Below are 21897 nucleotides of genomic sequence, written 5' to 3'. Positions count from 1 at the left end.
ATTTGTGCTAGAGCTTTGATTTTGAAAACATATAGAGAGCAATAAAAGTAAAATTTTGAGAGGTGTTTGTTGTGTCAACGAATGGTAGTGGGCACTCTAACCCCCTTGCCAGACAAACCTTCAAAGAGCGGCTCCCATTTTATTTTATTTTTGTGTGGCACTCCTTCCAACCTTTCTTTCACAAACCATGGCTAACCGAATCCTTCGGGTGCCTGCCAACAATCTCATACCATGAAGGAGTGCCTTTTTATTTTAGTTTTATTATGATGACACTCCTCCCCACCTTTGCTTTCTCAAGCCATGGCTAACCGAATCCTTCGGGTGCCGTACAATCAATCACATACCATGGAGGAGTGTCTATTTTTATTAATTAATTTGGGACTGGGAATCCCATTGCCAGCTCTTTTTGCAAAATTATTGGATAAGCGGATGAAGCCACTAGTCCATTGGTGAAAGTTGCCCAACAAGATTGAAAGATAAACACCACATACTTCCTCATGAGCTATAAAATATTGACACAAATCAGAGGTAATAATTTTTGAATTGTTTAAAGGTAGCACTCAAACAATACTTTGGAATGGCGGAGAAATACCATGTAGTAGGTAGGTATGGTGGACACAAATGACATAGTGATTGGCTCAAGTATTTGGATGCATGAGAAGTATTCCCTCCCGATACAAGGTTTAGGCTAGCAAGGTTATTTGAAACAAACACAAGGATGAACCGGTGCAGCAAAACTCACATAAAATACATATTGTAAACATTATAAGACTCTACACCGTCTTCCTTGTTGTTCAAACTCAATACTAGAAATTATCTAGACCTTAGAGAGACCAAATATGCAAACCAAATTTTAACAAGCTCTATGTATTTCTTCATTAATAGGTGCAAAGTATATGATGCAAGAGCTTAAACATGAGCACAACAATTGCCAAGTATCACATTTATCCAAGACATTATAGCAATTACTACATATATCATTTTCCAATTCCAACCATATAACAATTTAACGAAGCAGTTTCAACCTTCGCCATGAAAATTAAAAGCTAAGAACACATGTGTTCATATGAACCAGCGGAGTGTGTCTCTCTCCCACACAAGCATTTATTCAAACAAAAACAAAAACAAGAAACATACAGACGCTCCAAGTAAAGTACATAAGATATGGCCGAATAAAAATATAGTTTCAAGAGAAGGAACCTGATAATTTGTCGATGAAGAAGGGGATGCCTTGGGCATCCCCAAGCTTAGATGCTTGAGTCTTCTTGAACCATGCAGGGGTGAACCACCGGGGCATCCCCAAGCTTAGAGCTTTCACTCTTCTTGATCGTAGTATATCATCCTCCTCTCTTGACCCTTGAAAACTTCCTCCACACCAAACTCGAAACAAACTCATTAGAGGGTTAGTGCATAATCAAAAACTCACATGTTCAGAGGTGACACAATCATTCTTAACACTTCTGGACATTGCTCAAAGCTACTGGAAGTCAATGGAACAAAGAAATCCATCCCACATAGCAAAAGAAACAATGCGAAATAAAAGGCAGAATCTGTCAAAACAGAACAGTTCGTATTGACGAATTTTATTGAGGCACCAGACTTTCTCAAATGAAAATGCTCAAATTGAATGAAAGTTGCGTACATATCTGAGGATCACTCACGTAAATTGGCATAATTTTCTGAGTTACCTACAGAGAATTTTGCCCAGATTCGTGACAGCAAAGAAATCTGTTTCTGTGCAGTAATCCAAATCTAGTATGAACTTTACTATCAACGACTTTACTTGGCACAACAAAACACTAAACTAAGATAAGAAGAGGTTTCTACAGTAGTAAACAACTTCCAAGACACAAAATAAAAACAAAGTACTGTAGCAAAATAACACATGGGTTATCTCCCAAGAAGTTCTTTCTTTATAGCCATTAAGATGGGCTCAGCAGTTTTAATGATGCACTCGCAAGAAATAGTATTTGAAGCAAAAGAGAGCATCAAGAGGCAAATTCAAAACACATTTAAGTCTAACATGCTTCCTATGCATAGGAATCTTGTAAATAAACAAGTTCATGAAGCGCAAAGTAACAAGCATAGGAAGATAAAACAAGTGTAGCTTCAAAAATTTCAGCACATAGAGAGGTGTTTTAGTAACATGAAAATTTTTACAACCATATTTTCCTCTCTCATAATAACTTTCAGTAGCATCATGAGCAAACTCAACAATATAACTATCACATAAAGCATTCTTATCATGAGTCTCATGCATAAAATTATTACTCTCCACATAAGCATAGTCAATTTTATTAGTAATAGTGGGAGCAAATTCAACAAAGTAGCTATCATTATTATTCTCATCATCAAATGTAGGAGGCATATTGTAATCATAATCAAATTTATCCTCCATAACAGGCGGCAACAAAAGACTACTATCATTATAATCATCATAAATAGGAGGCAAAGTATCATCAAAGTAAATTTTCTCCTCCATGCCCGGGGGACTAAAAAGATCATGCTCATCAAAACCAGCTTCCCCAAGCTTAGAATTTTCCATATCATTAGCAACAATAGTGTTCAATGTGTTCATGCTAATATGTTCCATGGGTTTTTAAATTTTCGGATCAAACCATCCATGTCTTAAATCAGGAAATAGAGTAAGAAGCTCATTGTTGTCCATTATGCCTTACTAGTGTAAACAAGAAACAAAAAGATGCAATTGCAGGATCTAAAGGAAATAGCTTTGAGCACAAACACAATGGCGCCAGAAAAGTACTGTTACCTGGAACTGGAGTATGAGTGCCTTTTACCTTTCCTCCCGGCAACGGCGCCAGAAAATAGCTTGATGTCTACGCCCCCTCCTTTTCCTGTAGACAGTGTTGGGCCTCCAAGAGCAGAGGTTTGTAGAATAGCAGCAAGTTTTCCCTTAAGTGGATCACCCAAGGTTTATCGAACTCAGGGAGGAAGAGGTCAAAGATATCCCTCTCATGCAACCCTGCAACCACAAAGCAAGAAGTCTTTTGTGTCCCCAACACACCTAATAGGTGCACTAGTTCGGCGAAGAGATAGTGAAATACAGGTGGTATGAATATATATGAGCAGTGGCAACGGCACCAGAAACGTGCTTTGCCCAGGACAGTAAACAAGCAGTAGTAACGCAGCAGTAGTAACGCAGTAAAACAGTAAACAAGCAGCGATAGCAATATTTAGGAACAAGGCCTAGGGATTACACTTTCACTAGTGGACACTCTCAACATTGATCACATAACAGAATAGATAAATGCATACTCTTGTAGGATAACGTTGCATAGAAAACAAAAAAATTTCCTACCGCGAACACGCAATCCAAGCCAAGATGCAATCTAGAAGACGGTAGCAACGAGGGGGTATCGAGTCTCACCCTTGAAGAGATTCCAAAGCCTACAAGAGGAGGCTCTTGTTGCTGCGGTAGACGTTCACTTGCCGCTTGCAAAAGCACGTAGAAGATCTTGATCACGATCGGTTCCGGCGCCACGAACGGGCAGCACCTCCGTACTCGGTCACACGTTCGATTGTTGATGAATCCGACAGCTCCTCCCGTTCCAGCGGGCAGCGGAAGTAGTAGCTCCTCTTGAATCCGACAGCACGACGGCGTGGTGTCGGTGGCGGTGGAGAACTCCGGCGGAGCTTCGCTAAAGCTACGCGGAAGATATGGAGTAGAGGGGGCGGCTAGGGTTTGGGAGGGGGTGGCCGGCCACTTCAAGTGGGGCGGCCAGCTTGTGGTCTTGGGGTGGCCGGCCCCCTCCCTTGGCCCCTCATTATATAGGTGGATCCCCAAGTGTTGGTGTCCAAGTCTTCGAATAAGACCCGAACCAAAAACCTTCCATATGAGGGGGAAACCTAGCCAAGCTAGGACTCCCACCAAAGGTGGGAGTTCCACCTCCCATATGGGGGGGTGGCCGGCCCCCTAAGGGGGAGTCCACTTGGGACTCCTCCCCCACTAGGGTTGGCCGGCCATGGAGGTGGAGTCCCATGTGGACTCCACCTTCCTTGGTGGTTTCTTCCGGACTTTTCTAGAACCTTCTAGAACCTTCCATGGAACCTTCCGCGACATTTTAATTCACATAAAATCTATACCTAATAATAAAAGCAAAAGGGTTTCTCCCTCGGTCGTTCGTCAAACTTAAAACTACCCTCAAAGTTCATACAAATTACCCACCACTGCCACCGGTAAGTGGAAAAAGCGCCCGGCCCGGCCGTGTTGATCTAGCTTGTCTTTGCCTCGCCTTGATGGCGTCTAAGATTTCTTCGGATACCCCGTACTCAATTCCGCGGCGGTTCAGCGACACGGAGCAGCAGTTCCTAAGGAGAGGCTACGCGCGGCGAGCCCCACCGTCGTCATCCGCATGATGGCCATGCAAATACAAGAAGCAGAGGAGAAGCGATTTGAGGTCCAGCCGTGATCCGACTGTGGCACGCATAAACCGCTGGCTCGATGGAGACCAAACGTCGTGTCGCGCTCCGACGCTAGCTGGTTAATTCGACGGATACGCCGCGAAGTCGAAATCGAAACGACCGCCGAAATTGTGGAGACCGACTGGCGAGGATGAGAAGTTCCCCGACCTAGCGGCCAAGCCACGCCCGCTCATAGCCACTGACTCTGCTTGCTTTGATGGGGGAAGCTGGAGCAGCCGGACAGCAAGGAATAGGGGGCCGAGCTGACCCGCCGACACGCCGGGACGCTGCTACCACCTACCGCTGCCGGCCGGGCGTCTCAGATGAAGAGGATCCTAGCTTACTCGGTGAACACCCAGCGAATTCCAAGAGGTACATGAGCATGGCGGCGAGCAGCTGGCGGCTGTGTCCGGCTGCGCCATGTCTGGCAGGTCGTCCTTGACAGAGGGGAAGGCTGGCGACCTGTCGATGGGGGCGGAAGCGGGGGTATGCGGCGGGAGAGGAGGCTGTCGCAGGTGCTGCCGGTTCACGGTGTGTGGCCACAGGTGACCGGCTGTTGCTTTCTGGGCTCTGGGTGCAGCGGGAGAAGAGTGCAGGGATGACGCCACGACAGCTGGGAGAGTAGAGAGAGGAGGCGATGGGAGAGACAGCGGGGTGGAGCTGGCGCCGATGGTGGCGGTTCACGGCGTGGGGGCAGACGCGGCCGGGTAGCAAAGAAAAGTGCAGATGTGGTTTACGTGTTATTTCGGTTTGATTTTGGTTTGGCTTGTGCGTGCTCTCCTGAATCCTGATCGAGTACAACATCATTCAGACATGCCCGGATGTACCACTTCATCTCGTTCTCGAAGGTGCTGACAGTTACCCGCTGGGTGAACCACTGCTGCTACTTCTGGTTTTGCCGGCAGACACCAGCGGGAAGCCACTCAGAACGTGCTCGAGGTTTATCTGCGCACCTGGCACCGGGTTGCCGGCCCGTGTCCCTGACGCCTAGCCGCATGTTTCTTCCTTCGAGAACAGCTATATTTTGGGCAACTCTCTTCACATGTGAGTCGCTGGTCATCTTGAAACTCCATTTACCGAGAGCAGATCGATCTAATGAGGTTAGCCTGGTGACGTTCACATGTGGCACTGGTCATATTGACACTCTTTATTCTGGCAGCGTGTCCGGGTGTAGTCGTTGTATCGGAGCTTTTTCACTGAAATAGTAATCATGCTTATCGAAGCCACGACCCGCAGATTCAATTGCATTGGCATGTCTTCCTTAATCGCATTTTATCTCTTCAAATTGCATTCGTACTCCATGTCTTCCTTAATCGCATTTTATCTCTTCCTTAATAGTATGTCTTTCTTAATCGCTATTTATATAAACCGTAGACAGCTGGAATCTAGCATGTCATATCTGGCACACAAATAAATGTTCTCTTCCATGTGCTTTTCTTTCTTCAAAATTAAAATTAGATTTTCTATGTCAATATTCTTTAGCAATTTCACAAAATTAAATTAATTTAGTTTAGTGTCTTTCAATGTAACTAAACAAGTGAATTTGATTTCATACATTTGGATACACATGATATATACAACGAAAATTACAAGCTAAGTGTCGAGATTCTTCTTTTATTAATTTTGTGAGGATTGTTGTACACATGATGTATACATTTAAGAGAATACAAATTTGAACGAATGTCAACATACTTCAAAAACAATGATACAACCAAAATATGGGTATATTTTGAACATAAATATGTATTTGATTTGTTTTAAACCCGGTGCAACGCACGGGCAGTTTTTCTAGTGACATCCTATATATGAATCTTATTCTCCGGACCATTCCGGAACTCCTCGTGATGTCCGGGATCTCATCCGGGATTCCGAACAAATATTCGAACTCCATTCCATATTCAAGTACTACCATTTCAACATCCAACTTTAAGTGTGTCACCCTACGGTTCGTGAACTATGCGGACATGGTTGAGTACTCACTCCGACCAATAACCAATAGCGGGATCTGGAGATCCATAATGGCTCCCACATATTCAACGATGACTTTAGTGATCGAATGAACCATTCACATACAATACCAATTCCCTTTGTCTCGCGATATTTTACTTGTCCGAGGTTTGATCTTCGGTATCACTCTATACCTTGTTCAACCTCGTCTCCTGACAAGTACTCTTTACTCGTACCGTGGTATGTGGTCTCTTATGAACTCATTCATATACTTGCAAGATATTAGACGACATTCCACCGAGAGGGCCCAGAGTATATCTATCCGTCATCGGGATGGACAAATCCCACTGTTGATCCATATGCCTCAACTCATACTTTCCGGATACTTAATCCCACCTTTATAACCACCCATTTACGCAGTGGTGTTTGGTGTAATCAAAGTACCTTTCCGGTATAAGTGATTTATATGATCTCATGGTCATAAGGACTAGGTAACTATGTATCGAAAGCTTATAGCAAATAACTTAATGACGAGATCTTATGCTACGCTTAATTGGGTGTGTCCATTACATCATTCATACAATGACATAACCTTGTTATTAATAACATCCAATGTTCATGATTATGAAACTAATCATCCATTAATCAACAAGCTAGTTTAAGAGGCATACTAGGGACTTCTTGTTTGTCTACATATCACACATGTACTAATGTTTCGGTTAATACAATTATAGCATGATATATAAACATTTATCATAAACATAAAGATATAAATAATAACCACTTTATTATTACCTCTAGGGCATATCTCCTTCAGTCTCCCACTTGCACTAGAGTCAATAATTTAGATTACATTGTAATATACCTAACACCCATGGCATTCTGGTGTTGGTCATGCTTTGCCCTAGGGAGAGCTTTAGTCAACGGATCTGCTACATTCAGATCAGTGTGTACTTTGCAAATCTTTACTTCTCCATCTTTGATGTACTCGCGAATCGAGTGGTAACGCAGCTTGATATGCTTCAGCCTCTTGTGTGACCTTGGCTCTTGTGCATTGGCGATGGCACCCATGTTATCAAAGAATGATTAATGGGTCCAATGCACTAGGAACCACACCGAGCTCTACAATGAACCTCTTCATCCATACCGCTTCCGATGAAGCCTCCGAAGCCGCTTATGTACTCGATTCTGTTGAAGACTTCGCCACCGTGCAATCGCTTCGAGCTAGCCCACCATCGCAGCACCATTCAATATAAACACGTACCCAGACTGTGACTTAGAGTCATCAGGATCAGTGTTCCAACTTGCATCGGTGTAACCGTTTACAACGAGCGCTTGGTCACCTCCATAACAAAGAAACATATCCTTAGTTCTTTTCAAGTACTTCAGAATATTCTTGACCGCTGTCCAGTGTTCCATTCCTGGATCACTTTGATATCTGCTAGTCAAACTAACAACATGTGCTATATCCGGTCTAGTACATAGCATGGCATACATGATAGATCCTACTGCCGAGGCATAGGGGATATTACTCATCCTTTCTCTTTCTTCTGCCGTAGCCGGTCCTTGAGTCTTACTCAATACCTTGCCTGGTAACATAGGTAAGAACCCTTTCTTACTTTCGTCCATTCTAAACTTCTTTAGAATCTTGTCCAGATATGTACTTTGTGATAGCCCTATTAGGCGTCTTGATCTATCTCTATAAATCTTGATGCCTAATATATACGATGCTTCACCAAGGTCTTTCAATGAAAAACTATTATTCAAATAACCTTTAACACTGCTTAATAGTTCTATATCATTCCCGATCAATAATATGTCATCTACATATAATATCAGGAATGCTACAGAGCTCCCACTCACTTTCTTGTAAATACAGGCCTCTCCATGACACCGTATAAACCCGAAGTTTTTGATCACCTTATCAAAGCGTCGGTTCCAACTTCTTGATGCTTGCTTCAGTCCATAGATTGAACGCTGAAGTTTGCATACTTTGTCAGCATTTTTAGGATCGACAAAACCTTTGGGTTGTACCATATACAACTCTTCCTCAATGTCTCCATTAAGGAACGCCGTTTTGACATCCATCTGCCAAATCTCATAATCGAAAAATGCAGCTATTGCTAACAAAATCCTCACAGATTTTAGCTTCGCTACAGGTGAGAAAGTCTCATCGTAGTCAACTCCTTGAATTTGTCGGAAACCCTTTGCGACAAGTCGAGCTTTATAGACAGTAATATTACCATCGATCTGCTTTTTCTCTTGAAGATCCATTTATTTTCGACAGCCTTTCGGCTATCGTGTAAGTCTACCAAAGTCCATACTTTGTTATCATACATGGATCCCATTTCGGATTTCATGGCTTCTTGCCATTTGTTGGAATACTGGGCTCATCATCGCTTCTTCATACGTCAGCAGGTCCTCATCATTGTTATCCACAATCATGACATTTAGACAAGGATCATACCAATCGAGTGGCATCGTTCCCTTGGTTCAGTAGTTTCCTCGTTCAAGTTTCATGATCATTATCATTAGCTTCCTCTCGCTGCGGTGTAGGCGGTACAGTACAACTTCCGATCGCGCTACTCGATCAACGAGTATAGATTCATCAATCTCATCGAAGTTCTACTTTTCTTCCAAATACTTCTTTAGTGAGAAATTCTTTCTCAAGAAAGGTTCCGTTCTTAGCAACAAAGATTTTGCCTTCGGATCTGTGATAGAAAGTGTACCCTATAGTTTCCTTAGGGTATCTTATGAAGACGCATTTCTCCGCTTTGGGTTCTAGCTTGTCCGGTTGTAACTTCTTTACATAGGCTTCGCAACCCCAAACTTTCAGGAATGACAGCTTAGGTTTCTTATTAAACCATAATTCATACGGTGTCGTTTCTACGGATTTTGATGGTGCTCTATTTAAAGTGAATGCGGCTGTCTCTAATGCATAACTCCAAAAATGATAACGGCAAATCAGTAAGAGACATCATAGAACGAACCATATCTAAGAGAGTTCGATTACGACGTTCGGACACACCGTTACGTTGAGGTGTTCCCGGCTGTGTCAATTGTGAAAGTATTCCGCATTTCTTTAAATGCATGCCAAACTCATAACTCAGATATTCACCTCCACGATCAGATCGTAGAAATTTAATATTCTTGTTACGTTGATTTTCTACTTCACTTTGAAATTCCTTAAACTTCTCGAAAGTTTCGGATTTATGTTTCATGAAATAGATATACCCATATCTACTCAGATCATCTGTGAAGGTTAGAACATAACGATAACCACCGCGCGATGCTAGGCTCATTGGTCCACACACATCGGTATGTATGATTTCCAATAAGTCAGTAGCTCGCTCCATCATACCAGAAAATGGAGTCTTTGTCATTTTTCCCATTAGACATGCTTCGCATCTATCAAGTGACTCAAAGTCAAGTGATTCAAGTAATCCATTAGTATGGAGTTTCTTCATGCGTTTCACTCCAATATGACCAAGACGACAGTGCCACATATAAGTAGAATTATCATTCAATTTAATTCGCTTAGCATCAATGTTATGTATATGCGTATCACTACTATCGAGATCTAACAGAAATAAGCCATTCTTTTGTGGTGCTCGACCATAAAAGATATTATTCATAAAAATAGAACAACCATTATTCTCAGACTTGAATGAATAACCGTCTTGCATTAAACAAGATCCAGATATAATGTTCATGCTCAACGCAGGTACATAATAGCAATTATTTAGGCTTAAAACTAATCCCGAAGGTAGATGTAGAGGAAGTGTGCCGACTGCGATCACATTGACCTTGGATCCGTTTCCAACGCGCATCGTCACTTCATCTTTCAAATAGCTTGTCGTTTATTCTTTAGTTCCTGTTTCGAGTTACAAATATGAGCAACCGAACCAAGATCAAATACCCGAGTACTAGAACGAGAACCAGTGAAATGAACATCTATAACATGTATATCAGATATACCTTCTTTCTTCTTCTTGACAAGGCCGCTCTTCAGATCAGCCAGATACTTGGAGCAATTACGCTTCCAGTGTCCCTTCTCCTTGCAGTAATAGCACTCAACATCAGGCTTAGGGCCGTTCTTAGGTTTCACAGGAGGTGTGGCAGCTTTCTCGCCACCCTTCTTGAATTTTCCCTTAGACTTGCCCTGTTTCTTGAAACTGGTGGTCTTGTTGACCATCAACACTTGGTGCTCTTTCTTGATCTCAATCTCAACAGCTTTTAGCATGCCAAAGAGTTCAGGTAACTCCTTGTTCATGTTCAGCATATTGTAGTTCATCACAAAGTTCTTGTAACTTGGTGGCAGTGATTGAAGGACACGATTAATCCCCAGTCTGTTAGGAATCACTATTCCCAAGTCACTGAGTTTCTTCGCATGCCCGGTCATGGCGAGCATGTGCTCACTAACGGAGCTGCCTTCTTCCATCATGCAGCTGAAGAATTGTTTCGATGCTTCATAGCATTCCACAGCCGCATGAGTCTCGAATATAGCTTTCAGCTCATTCATCAACTCATGAGGATCGTGGTGCTCAAAACGTTTTTGAAGATTGGATTCCAGACTGCATAGGATGGCACACTGAACTTGAGAGTACCGAGTTTTCCGAGTCTCATAAACAGCTTTTACTTCATCGGTTTTAGTTTCTGCAGGAGGGTCACCTAGCGGTGCATCAAGCACATATTGCAGATTTCCGCCAGAGAGGAAGATCCTCACATGACGGAACCAGTCGGTGAAGTTGCTACTGTTGCTCTTAAGTTTCTCTTTCTCTAGGAACTGATTAAAATTGATTGAGGACGCCATCTCTACAACATATATTTGCAATAGTTTAGACTAAGTTTATGACAAATTGAGTTCAAATTTTAATTCAACATAATTAAAAATCTAAGTGAACTCCCACTCAAAACAATATCCCTCGCATTGTCTTAGTGATCACACGAACCAAATCCACTGCACCTAAACCCGATCATCACGAGAAAAGGTGTGATTTCAATGGCGAACCTCAAAGTGTTCATCATATCAACCATATGATTCATGCTCTACCTTTCGGTATCACGTGTTCCGAGACCATGTCTGTACATGCTAGGCTCGTCAAGGCCACCTTAGTATCCGCATGTGCAAAACTGTCTTGCACCTGTTGTATGTACTTATTGAATCTATCACACCCGATCATCACGAGATGCTTCGAAACGACAAGACTTGGTAACGGTGCTACTAAGGATGAACACTTTATTATCTTGAGATTTTAGTGAGGGATCATCTTATAATGCTACCGTCGAGATCTAAGCAAAATAAGATGCATAAAAGGATTAACATCACATGCAGTTCATATGTGATATGATATGGCCCTTTTGTCTTTGCGCCTTTGATCTTCATCTCCAAAGCACGGACATGATCTCCATCATCTTCGGGCATGATCTCCATCATCGTCGGCGTAGCGTCAAGGTCAATGGCGCCATCTTCATGATTGTCCTCCATGTAGCAACTATTACAACTACTTTGAAATACTACTCAACATGAAATTTAAAGACAACCATAAGGCTCCTGCCGGTTGCCACAATACAATAATGATCATCTCATACATATTCATCATCACATTATGGCCATATCATATCACCAAACCCTGCAAAAACAAGTTAGACGTCTCTAATTTGGTTTGCATATTTTACGTGGTTTAGGGTTTTCGAGAGAGATCTAATCTACCTACGAACATGAACCACAACGTTGATACTAATGTTTTCAATAGAAGAGTAAATTGAATCTTCACTATAGTAGGAGAGACAAACAACCGCAAAGCCTCTTATGCAATACAAGTTGCATGTCGAACGAGGAACAAGTCTCATGAACGCGGTCATGTAAAGTTAGTCCGAGCCGCTTCATCCCACTATGCCACAAAGATGCAAAGTACTCAAACTAAAGATAACAAAAGCATCAACGCCCACAAACCGTTGTGTTCTACTCATGCAACCATCTATGCATACACACGGCTCTGATACCACTGTAGGATAACGTTGCATAGAAAACAAAAAAATTTCCTACCGTGAACACGCAATCCAAGCCAAGATGCAATCTAGAAGACGGTAGCAACGAGGGGGTATCGAGTCTCACCCTTGAAGAGATTCCAAAGCCTACAAGAGGAGGCTCTTGTTGCTGCGGTAGACGTTCACTTGCCGCTTGCAAAAGCGCGTAGAAGATCTTGATCACGATCGGTTCCGGCGCCACGAACGGGCAGCACCTCCGTACTCGGTCACACGTTCGGTTGTTGATGAAGACGACGTACACCTCCCGTTCCAGCGGGCAGCGGAAGTAGTAGCTCCTCTTGAATCCGACAGCACGACGGCGTGGTGTCGGTGGCGGTGGAGAACTCCGGCGGAGCTTCGCTAAAGCTACGCGGAAGATATGGAGGAGAGGGGGCGGCTAGGGTTTGGGAGGGGGTGGCCGGCCACTTCAAGGGGGGCGGCCAGCTTGTGGTCTTGGGGTGGCCGGCCCCCTCCCTTGGCCCCTCATTATATAGGTGGATCCCCAAGTGTTGGTGTCCAAGTCTTCGAATAAGACCCGAACCAAAAACCTTCCATATGAGGGGGAAACCTAGCCAAGCTAGGACTCCCACCAAAGGTGGGAGTTCCACCTCCCATATGGGGGGGTGGCCGGCCCCCTAAGGGGGAGTCCACTTGGGACTCCTCCCCCACTAGGATTGGCCGGCCATGGAGGTGGAGTCCCATGTGGAATCCACCTTCCTTGGTGGTTTCTTCCGGACTTTTCTAGAACCTTCTAGAACCTTCCATAGAACCTTCCGCGACATTTTAATTCACATAAAATGACATCCTATATATGAATCTTATTCTCCGGACCATTCCGGAACTCCTCGTGATGTCCGGGATCTCATCCGGGATTCCGAACAAATATTCGAACTCCATTCCATATTCAAGTACTACCATTTCAACATCCAACTTTAAGTGTGTCACCCTACGGTTCGTGAACTATGCGGACATGGTTGAGTACTCACTCCGACCAATAACCAATAGCGGGATTTGGAGATCCATAATGGCTCCCACATATTCAACGATGACTTTAGTGATCGAATGAACCATTCACATACAATACCAATTCCCTTTGTCTCGCGATATTTTACTTGTCCGAGGTTTGATCTTCGGTATCACTCTATACCTTGTTCAACCTCGTCTCCTGACAAGTACTCTTTACTCGTACCGTGGTATGTGGTCTCTTATGAACTCATTCATATGCTTGCAAGACATTAGACGACATTCCACCGAGAGGGCCCAGAGTATATCTATCCGTCATCGGGATGGACAAATCCCACTGTTGATCCATATGCCTCAACTCATACTTTCCGGATACTTAATCCCACCTTTATAACCACCCATTTACGCAGTGGTGTTTGGTGTAATCAAAGTACCTTTCCGGTATAAGTGATTTATATGATCTCATGGTCATAAGGACTAGGTAACTATGTATCGAAAGCTTATAGCAAATAACTTAATGATGAGATCTTATGCTACGCTTAATTGGGTGTGTCCATTACATCATTCATACAATGACATAACCTTGTTATTAATAACATCCAATGTTCATGATTATGAAACTAATCATCCATTAATCAACAAGCTAGTTTAAGAGGCATACTAGGGACTTCTTGTTTGTCTACATATCACACATGTACTAATGTTTCGGTTAATACAATTATAGCATGATATATAAACATTTATCATAAACATAAAGATATAAATAATAACCACTTTATTATTGCCTCTAGGGCATATCTCCTTCAACTCTACACTCTTGTTGGATGATGAACACATTGCGTAGGATTACACGAACCCTCAATGCCGGAGTTAACAAGCTCCACAATTCAATGTTCATATTTAAATAACCTTAGAGTGTAAGATAGATCAATACGACTAAACCAAGTACTAACATAGCATGCACACTGTCACCTTCATGCTAAGAAAGGAGGCATAGATCATATCAATACTATCATGCATAGCAATAGTTAACTTCATAATCTACAAGAGATCATAATCATAGCCTACGCCAAGTACTAACACGGATGCACACACTGTCACCATTACACCGTGCAGGAGGAATAAACCTACTTTAATAACATCACTAGAGTAGCACATAGATAAATTGTGATACAAAACACATTGCAATCATAAAGAGATATAAATAAGCACTTCACTATGCCATTCATAACAGTGAATAAGTATTCTGTGAAATATAGCCTAAGAGACCCACACGGTGCACACACTGTCACCTTTACACACGTGGGACAAGGAGTCTCCGAAGATCACATAAGTAAAATTCACTTGACTAGCATAACGACATCTAGATTACAAGCATCATCATATGAATCTCAATCATGTAAGGCAGCTCATGAGATTATTGTATTGAAGTACATAGGAGAGAGATGAACCACATAGCTACCGGTACATCCCCGAGCCTCGATGGAGAACTACTCCCTCCTCATGGGAGACAGCAGCGTTGATGGAGATGGCGGTGGAGATGGCAGCGGTGTCGATGGAGAAGCCTTCCGGGGGCACTTCCCCGTCCCGGCGGCGTGCCGGAACAGAGACTCCTGTCCCCCAGATCTTGGCTTCGCGATGGCGGCGGCTCTAGAAGGTTTTCTCTGGTTTCGTCGAACGTATCAGGGTTTTCGCGACGGAGGCTTTAAATAGGCGGAAGGGCAAGGTCGGTGGAGTTCTGGGGGGGCCACACTATAGGGGGCGCGGGCCCCCCCTTGGCCGCGCCGGCCTAGGGTTTGGTGGCCCTGTGCCCCCTCTCTGGCGGTTCTCGTGTGTTCTGGATGCTTCCGGGCAAAATAGGAACCTGGCGTTGATTTCGTCCAATTCCGAGAATATTTCGTTACTAGGATTTCTGAAACCAAAAACAGCAGAAAACAGGAACTGGCACTTCGGCATCTTGTTAATAGGTTAGTTCCAGAAAATGCACGAATATGACATAAAGTGTGCATAAAACATGTAGATAACATCAATAATGTGGCATGGAACATAAGAAATTATCGATACGTCGGAGACGTATCAACGTGCGCCACAGATATGCAACTTTCTAGTAGTGACATTGAAATTAACATCCTTCAGAGTGGTACGACAGAAACATTGCAGGTCATAACACTCCACATATTATTATAAACAAGGTTCTTAACAACTTGGCATTCTCAAATGTCCGATGAGAATACCCTAAGATCTTACTTAAGTTTCATTACAACTTCGAACTAAAAGTAGACATGACGAGCTCAACAACTTATTTAAGTAAGTCACTATGCTGCTCGGCTCCGATATGTCTACGGTAGGTCTCTACTCCTCCGCCTCCGTGTCACCTGCTCCGTAGACTATCCCATAGTCCACGCCTTCAACTCCTCCGGAAAGATCTGGCTCCTCGTAGAACAACTCATAGTCCCATTTTGGTGATCCATTGTAGGCCTCCTCTTCGGTGTCACAGTCTAGCAAGGGTGTTGAAAGAAAGTGAGTACAGAGGTACTCAGCAAGTTCAAAAGAGAAAAATGTGGTTGATGCACTAGCCCACGACTGTATATTATGAGGCAGTCAAGCGGATTCTTCGATATATCAAAGGCACTATCTCCACTGGACTTCATATTCACCCGTCTTCCTCTACAGTGCTAGATATCTGCACCGATGTTGATTGGGCAAGATCTCCGGATGATCGCCATTCCACTGCCGGCTTTGTTATTTTCCTCGGCGGGAATTGGATTTCCTGGAGTTCTCGTAAACAGCCCACGGTTTCTCGCTCCAGTACCGAGGCTGAATACAAGGCACTGGCGAATGACACTGCTGAAGCTACTTGGATTCAGTCCGTCCTCAAGAAACTTGGTGTTCATCAGCCTCGTCCACCAGTGTTGTGGTGCGACAATCTCGGTGCCACATATTTGTCCGCCAATCATGTATTTCATGCTCGCACCAAACACACACTACTGGGAAAACCATTATAGATAGGAATGTATTCTGTGACGCATTTAAAAAGGCGTGCTCCACAAAAATATTTTTGTGGTGCATAAAAAATGCTACACGGAATTGTTGGAATTCTATGGTGCATGCAAACCATATGCGCCACAGATATGTGCCACATTTTTTTTGATTTCTAAATTCTTGATTTTTTAAAATTTTAGATTTTTTTTTTGAAATTTTAGAACTTTTAGAATCTTTTCCAATTTTAGAACTTCTACGATTTTTTTATTTTTTAATTAATTCTTTTTGTTTTTTCTAAAAATATATTTTTATTTTTTTTGATTTTATAGTTTTTTTTGAAATGGTCTTTTTATTTTTAAATTTTAGACTTCTTTGAAGTTTTAGATTTTTTTATTCTTTTCCTTTTTTGAAATTTAAGGATTATTTTGTTTTTTCAGAAAAAATTAGTTTCTTTGAAATTTTCTAAAAAATTGTAGAATTTTTTGGAATTTTAAGAAATTTGTAAAATTTTGTTTTTTTAATTTAACTTTTTTGAAATTTGTAAATTTTCTGAAAATTTTAAAATTTGTAACTTTTTTGAAAATTTTGTTTTTTTGAGAAATTTTAAAACACACCTAAACACATATATATACACATACCACACGTAAACTACACATGCATCTACACACATATACACAAACAAGCCTTAAGAGGGTTGATATGATACTAATATCAATAAGAACTTTAGTAGTATAAATGTAGCTTAACCAAATAGAACTCAAAAGTTAAGTGTTCTTAGGTTGGAGGAGTCTGAGGATGGGTGACCTAGCGGGAAGTTGCCATTTCATTATGATTTGAGATATGTTTGAAGTGTTACTAGATGTTCGAAAAATTCAAATATTTAGTTTTTTCGATTATTCATTTTTTGATTTTTCCTGATTTTTTTTGAATTTTTTGAGAATTATGTGGAGCATATCGTGGATATGCGCCAGAAATGTGAGAATTCTGTGACGAATATAGATATGCGCCACAGAAATAAAATTTAGTGGCGTGACTTCTGTGGCGCATGGAATATGCACCACAAAATCCAAAAACGTGCGCCACAGATATACAGCTTTCTAGTAGTGACATTGAAATTGATTTTGATTTTGTCACTGAGAAAGTTGCATCGGGAGCCCTTCATGTTCGCTTTATCGCCTCAGCAGATCAGGTCCCAACGTGTTCACTAAACCTGTCACGCATGTGGTGCTCCACAAGTTTTTGGTCCAATCTCAACCTTGTACACGGCTGTTTAGATTGATGGAGGGTATTAAGGATAGAATCAGATTATGCAATATTTTCCCTGATTCTAGTTATTGTGTATATCTCCTTTTATTAGATAGGATCGGTTGTGATCGTCTAATTTCATTGGCTGATTGGATTGTGATCATTGCCTTCCTTCTGTACATGTACCTCTGATATATATGTAGAGCCCCACGATGGGATGATTCACGGCAAACAATTCTTTTGACTTGTTTCACACCCAAACGATCGATTTAAGATACTAATTCATACAGTACAAATTATTTTTGTGACGAGGACTTCTATATTTTGACATGTGCTTTGTTGCGTATACTCCGTATCAAATAATTAAGGCAAAGTAATCGTGCAGATTCTAGATATCTTGCTGCGCTGTACATTCTGCATTTCTTCCCCCCGATCAACTTATTTTGTACTTTTCCTACGTTAATATGTTTCCATTATTTATTGCATATCAGAAAAAGATACAGATTGATTTCCTACATTAGTGGTCCAGGATACCGGTGCAGATTGCAAGCAATTACTCCATTTTCTTGGTATACATTCTTAGTAGAAGAGAAATTCTATAAAAGCCCTAGGTGCCTGTGATATGGCCTGGAGGATTGATTTTGCTAAGAAATCACACGCATAGAAGAACCTAGTAGAGAAGAAAAGAAAATGAAGACCATAGCCATCATACTTGTCGTCCTTGCCTCGTATCTAGCCACCGGCGGCGATGCATGCGAGCGTGATCCGCTCATGACCATCGCAGCCGCATGCAACAAGGCGAGCACAGGGCAGCCAGCCATGTTGGAGCTCTGCATGAAGACGTTGCATGCTGCATATGAGAATAGCGAGGTCAGTGAGTATGCCTACATTGGTTCGAATAGGGCCGTAGATTCGAGTGAAGCCACCGAGCGCAGTGGCAAACAGTTGCTGCAGAACCCGTCGCTCCCGAAAGAGCTGCGAGCGGCGTACAATCACTGCATGGACAAGTATGACATCGTGCAGAAGAAGGTCCAAGCCATAAATTCTGCTTTATTTGCTTGCTGGTTCCCACACTTCAAGCAGGACTGCAGGGACACTGCCGCTGCAATAAACGATTGTGCTCAGAAGTTGCAGCCCGTCGACTCATCTTCGCCTTTCTACAAGATGGTCTTAGCTGACCGGGATAGGACAATGCTTGCTTGCTCCCTGGCAGGCCTCGGTATCGCTAGTCAATGGGGGACAAAACTAGCTGTGTAAACCAGCTTATAAAAAAAGCTGCATTTTTTTTTTGCGGGGCAAAATAATTGCATGTTAATTTGGATGGAAGATTTGTTAACTTCAGCGAAAATAATCTATCGGAACCCATAGAATTTAATGGCACACATCTGCATCATATCGGGGAAGACTTGTATAGGATCTCTTTATTATATGAGATCATAGGATCAGCTCACAAAATTTATTTATAGAAATTACAAAAAAATCTGAAACTTGTATACAGCATATCTATGGGCTATATCTACAACTAAAAAAAATCAGCTCAAAAGAGAATCTATATGTAGAGAAATTGAAAAGATAAACTCTGCTGTGAATAGTGCCAGTTTTAGGTGAACATGATTTCACATTATACACACCCAAGATTCGGAAATGCTCATTTGAACTCGAGCTTAGATGATCCTGTTGTCTGGACCAATCTTTTGCGCTGAGTTGGGTGGTACACTGTTGTATTCACGATTGTTGTATTCACGATCGTATGGCTAATATTTATCATGTAGCATGCAGCATGTTGGCCCACGTCTGTCCATGTATTTTATTCCTTTCCCGACGGAGTGTGCGGTGTTGTACCGGTAGACCGTCACGGTGTGACATGTGGGAAACAAAGCCTATTTTTTTAAGGAAAATGCTTGGTGTCCACCGACCGATCGAACTGCAAAATATCGATCGCTCCACCCTGGGCCCTGGCCATGAGCAGGCACGAGTTGACGTCCCGAAGGACACCTGCACCCCATGGGCCCACCCACGTTGCTTTCCTATTTTTTCCATTCTTCCCCATCCTCATCTTATCTCTTCATTTTCTTTGGCGTGAACACAGCTGCCCACCTCCAATCTCTGGTGCTGCCGCCATGGATTCGCTCATTCTAGAACTCATGCGCTCGCGCTAATGGAAGCGGTCACCGGCGTCGCTCCGCGCCTTCGCCGCCCTCCGACACCTCTGCGGTTTCGATCTACCATGCGACGTCGCCTTAGTACTCTACCACTTGTGTGGTTGCATTGCTCGGTCTCCTCCGCCATGAGCCTCACCGGGCGGCGGTGTTGCAGACCTCCCTCGTCGTTCCCCGCTGTTGTGACATGCCTCCGCCTGCTCGGGCTCCGGTGCCGCTGCCCCGGTCGTCGTCCGCCCCATTCAAGAGCTCCTGGTTCAAGCGCCGATCACCACGTTCGGCAAGTATACTTTCTAGAATATTTGCTGTTTTATTTGTCGAATTTTGTGGTGAAGAACATAAAACTTTGTTGGATTTTTTCTTGATGTGTTGTAAATCCTCAGCTTTTGTTTTGTAAGTTTTGCTGTTGATTATTGTTGTAAATAGCCTAGATTTTTATTGTTTTATCCTCAACGGTTTTTTGTAAGATTCCATTGATAATTGTTGTAAATCCTCAATGCTTCTGTAAGTTTTCCGGTTGATTATTGCTATAAATAGCCAAGATTTTTGTTGCTTATTATTGTTTTAAGTACTCAACATTTTTTTGTAAGATTCCATTGATAATTTTTGTAAATCCTCAATATTTTTGTAAGTTTTGTGGTTGATTATTGCGGTAAATAGCCAAGATTTTTGTTGTCTATTATTGATGTAAATACTTACTCCCTCCGGTTCATATTAATTGACTCTAATATGGATGTATCTAGACACACATTTTAGTTCTAGATACATCCATATTAAAGTCAATTAATATGAATCGGAGGGAGTAATTTTTTTTGTAGGATTTCGTTGATAATTATTGTAAATCCCCAATATTTTTGTAAGTTTTGTTGTTGATTATTGTTGTAAATAGCCTAGATTTTTTTGGTTTACTATTGAAATAGTATTTTGTTAAATTTTCTGTTGATTATTGTTGCTAATAAATTTTCTGCAATGTTATGTTCGAAAATGGTACTCAATGATCTGATCAAAAGGGGTGAGAAAATAGTTTTGCCGGGTCCACCGACGTGAAAATGGGGCGTCCAGCTTGCAACGAAAAGCGGTCCCTATTAACATGGGAAACCGACGTTTGACTGGGCGCATCCAACGGACATGCAGTTCCATCGAACGGTGAAAATTGCAACCGATTTTCCGCCTAAATTAGGCCGACCGATGGCACTCGCCTTTTTTTAATGCTATTATCGCCGCGCGCCCCTCCTTCCATGAGCTTCCTTTCCCCTCCTTCCATGAGCCAGCGAGTACTCGCCCGTGTTTCACGCATGCAATGTTAGCCTCTCCGTCCCCGCCCACTCGCTGCTTCTATGCTCCACGCCGCACGAAGGCGGACACCGCCGCTCTCTGCCAGGTTAGCCGCTGCCTTCTTCTCCGCCAAGCCCGAGCCCCAGCCGCCTCCTCTCTCGCCTCGGCTCGTCGAGGCCGCCATCTCCCGCTGCTCCTCCGACGCCCTCGCCGTCTCCTTCTTCCTCTGGTGTGCCCGCCGCCTCGCCTACTTCCACCCGCCCTCCTCCTTCGACTACGTCCCCCTCCCCCCCGCCGCCATGCGCCTCATCGAGCCAGCGAGATTGGACTTCCCGTCCTGGTCCTGCCTCTGCCAGTGCAAGAGCAGGCGCATCTTTCGCCCCGGCATCAACATCGTCATCCCCGTCGGCACCAACCCCTTCCTCGGCTTCATCTCCAGGGACATCCACACCGGCGCCGTCCACCTGCCGCCCGAGCATGCGTCTACCTCCCTTCGGCGCCGACGCTGCCGCCAAGCTCCCCGTCGCCGTCTACTTCCATGGTGGCGATTTCGTCTTCGTCTCGCCCGCCTGCCGCCCGATCCCGTGCTACCTCCCTTCGGGTGCCAACGCTGCCGCCAAGCTCCCCGCGCCTCAACGACCTCATCGCTCGCGCCAGCGCTATCGGCGTCTCCGTCTACTACTGCCTCAGCAACCAAGCACATGCCATGGATTATGTACCATCGGCACAAGAAAAGCTACCACCCGTGCCACCAGCACATGTCCGCATCTCTTGTTACGTATTCCTACAGAGGCTACGCGTACATCACTATTCCAGGATCAGTTGGACTTCACAAGCACCAGCGGAAACACTTTCCCCCTCCTCTCTCTCTCTC

Source organism: Lolium perenne, chromosome 2, assembly GCF_019359855.2.
Source record: "Lolium perenne isolate Kyuss_39 chromosome 2, Kyuss_2.0, whole genome shotgun sequence".
Classification (NCBI taxonomy): Eukaryota; Viridiplantae; Streptophyta; class Magnoliopsida; order Poales; family Poaceae; genus Lolium; species Lolium perenne.
Note: the sequence above shows the minus strand (reverse complement) of the source record.